Genomic DNA, 3750 nt, shown 5'->3' on the forward strand with positions numbered 1-3750 from the left:
TGATCGAGCCTCACCCTCAATTCTTGTATTCATCCTTTGGGATAGATACAGAATTTGAGGTAAAGTGCTCTTCCATTTAAACTATGAAAATTAGGGGGTCAGTTTAACTTCATCTTTTTCAAAACTAAATTTTTTTTAAAAAAAAAAACGTCCTTCCGAAGCGGGCAACGAGATTTCAATTCCGATGACCGACAGCTTCTTACGGGCAAACCCCACACCAAAAATAGTGCCGACACCAAGCAATTGATCTTTAAGTCTACTTGGTCGTGAAGGTAGTCGACCCAAATCGACTAGGGACCCCTTGTTAGCAATCCATGAATTACATCGTCCAAGGAAATCTTGATAACCTTATGGTCAAGAGAATGAAACTCTAAGTCCTATGAACCTTTGTAAGTAAAACTCAAAGAAATGAGACTTATACCAACCAAATAAATAATGAAGAAGCCACTCGAGTGGAAAAGAAAAGAGATGTCCAACTATAAAGTTAAAAACACTTCTACAAAGAACTTATACACCATCCAGATTGAGGAAGCCTCTAACACACTAAACGTGTCAGATAATCATATAAGTAGAAATTTATGTTGGGTCAATCAGGTTTAAGAAGCATGGGAGTTTCTCCTAGGGACATGCAAAATGATGAAATTATCTAAAGTCTTAATGTGGAGGCCCAATTAAGGATGACTTGGGATATTGTCATGCTATGCAAACCTTTTTAAAATTGGCCCAAAAACCATACAGAAAAGTAAATTGTAGGTTTTAAATAGTTGAAATTTTTAATCCTAAATTTTGTTTTCATCTCAATTTTTATTATGATTTTTATTAAAAAGATTATTTTACGTCCTTAAAGAGCCTATATTATATATAAGAAGGATTCTCAGATAATCTACAATCAAAGAAGATAGAAATATCAACACACCACACAAAGTAAATCTAGCCAAGTATAAAAAAATGACAGATCATATGTCACTAGGTCATCGACATATCCAAGAAAAACAAAAAGACGGTCAAACTTTGCATATACATGTCCAGTCTTAATGTTATACATCAAAGTAAAAAAATATAAAATTAAGGTACAAGACACGAGCTAATTGCTCTTAGTCATCGTCACGTGGTTCCCACATCAAGCACCTTGGAACTCATGCATGTATCTTATTTCTAGTACAAACTCCCCAGAGGACTCTAAAAGATATATAATAACGTCTAAAAAAAACTCGACCTGCACGAAAAATCTAGTTAGCATAAAAGCTACCTACATGCAACGTGTTGAACCATGCCCGATGAGAGAAGAGCTTAATAACACCTGTAGAAAAAGTGTTAGCATAAGTCATTACAACTCCTCCATGTTGGACATGACTCCCTACAAGAAGACCTTCATAGCATACTAATGTGCAAGTCTAAACTCGATAAACACACATAACAACACAAAATGCCTGGCTATGGCACAAACCAAGAAATAAAATCCACGACAAGAAAAAAACCTAACTACGCCCCTGCTTCAGTCTAGCAAATCATCTAAACACAAGGTGGCCTAATCACAACAGTCGGTATGGGTTAGGTAAGGGCTACCACATGACTTTGTTGAGGTCACGAACACCAGACACAACCTAAAGATGCAAGGGATCTAAAATATGTCACTAAGGGATGAAATTTTAAATAATAGGCCTCACACATTGCCTAATTTATATAAATTTTAAAATACGTCGGATAACATAAATAAGAAAAATAATCATTTTTTATATTTTAAAATATATGACCATTAAATGTGGGTTTGTAAAATGCAGGTGACGTCCTTTAATGTCCTTGGAACTTTAACACAATTATACATATGTTGGACATACTACAAAAACTCACATTTCTCGCTAAGATATCATCGCGAGCAATGCTCATTTAAGTATTATGACCAACAGAGGGGTACTGATCTGTCTCATCGTTTATCATAATAATGTAAGTCTTGGTAATGACACCAAAAAACTTGATCTGCTCCCTTGTAATTTAATTAAGATATCCTCGCGAGCAATGCTCATTTAAGTGTTACTCAAAGGGGTTTCTCACTTAAGTATACATATCGTTTCAGTATTGTATGACTCTAATGAGTCCAGATTGTCGATCCCACAACAAAGGAAATAACGAGTCCCTTAGGTGAAGTTCCAGTCTACTACGCTAAGGTCTTAGTTTGAAATGGAAATTAAAATGGGGTTTCTAACAATTACTCCTAAATTACAGCACAAAGTCTAGAGCTAAACCTAACTATATCAATTTGTTTGGTGAATTTCAAGATATGAAAGCTACCTTTCTCTTGTGATTACATAAGTGGATTGTAGGATTGAATACCAAGAATTGCTAATTTTTTATGTGCAAACCATAATTCTTATGTTGTGTATCTAACACACATACTGTAATTTTTATATACAAACCACACAAACTTATATAACACTTAAACTTCAATTTTTAAATAAAGGGGCTATTTGGATAAATGAAGAGAAGGATTTACGTGATCAATTTTTTGCTATTTGGCAAGATTTAGTGAAATCCTGCTTAACAGTGGTTACCATATTGTCTCAAAAACTTAAATTTCTTTTATGTTTGTCTTTTAAAGGCTAACATTTTGCACCATAGAACATTGAGGATTTCATTACCGACCTATAAAATTTTTTTTTAAGTCTAAGCGGTATTTTCTATCACACAATAGGTCAGATGCATTCCTCTACTTCAACCAACCAACTTGAAATATACTAATCACATCCCCATGTGGACCACCTAAGTCGAGCAGTGAGCTGTGATTATGTTTGTAGGCCATGAGGTTCAAAGTCGGAAGCTGCAAGGAAGGAGCTTTATGAGTTCATAAAAAGGCATCATCTTCATGGTGCATTATTGCACCATCTTTGGGGGGCATTATTGCAACTCTTTGTAAGGTGTCATTGCACCATATGTGGGGGTGTTGTTATACCATCATTTTTAAAATTTCATTTCTTGCATTTATGTTTGATGGTCCTGTGAATATTCTTAATGAGAGCCTCAACATGAGTGATATCATTTCTAAAAATACTACAATTCTTCTCAAACTATATATCATATGCAATAGAATGAACAACCAAAATATAAAACCTTTTTCAAAATTATGTTATTGAAAGAGTTTGAATGATAAATAACATGAAATAAGTTACTTTCAGCCACAAAGTTATAAAAAATGCAGCCTCTAAGTATGGCAAAAGAGAAAGTGCATTCAAGAAGGGTGGTCCTGAGTCTCCATATCAGTTTGACATAAAGCACATATTGGGTTCATAGAGATTTCTATATTGATGAAAATATCCATGATTGTTATGCCACAGTGAATTATTTTCCAGTTATGTAAAACAAACTTCAAAGAATACATTTTAAACCATATCATATTGAACCATTCAACTTGAGCAAGGTTCTCAAAATCCAGAAAATACACCAATTTATAAGTATAGTGATTCAACCCATTCCAAAAATAAGAGATGTGATTACTAGAATTTGTTATATTAGCAATCATTTGAACGCAATAAAGAGATAGGATTTGAAATGAGAGTTAGAGAATATTTACAATTAAGAAAAACCTAGTAATTTTGATGTTAGGGGAAATGAAATTCCGCTAAAAACTTGCAGATAAAAAATCTCATAAAGTGAAACAAGATAACCAAGGGTTGAAAACAACATAAGATTGTTATTACAAGTAACAAAGAAGGAAAAGTAGTCCTTGATTCAAGCAATAATCTTAGAAAGATATCA

Source organism: Phalaenopsis equestris, unplaced genomic scaffold (genome assembly GCF_001263595.1).
Source record: "Phalaenopsis equestris unplaced genomic scaffold, ASM126359v1 Scaffold000002, whole genome shotgun sequence".
Classification (NCBI taxonomy): Eukaryota; Viridiplantae; Streptophyta; class Magnoliopsida; order Asparagales; family Orchidaceae; genus Phalaenopsis; species Phalaenopsis equestris.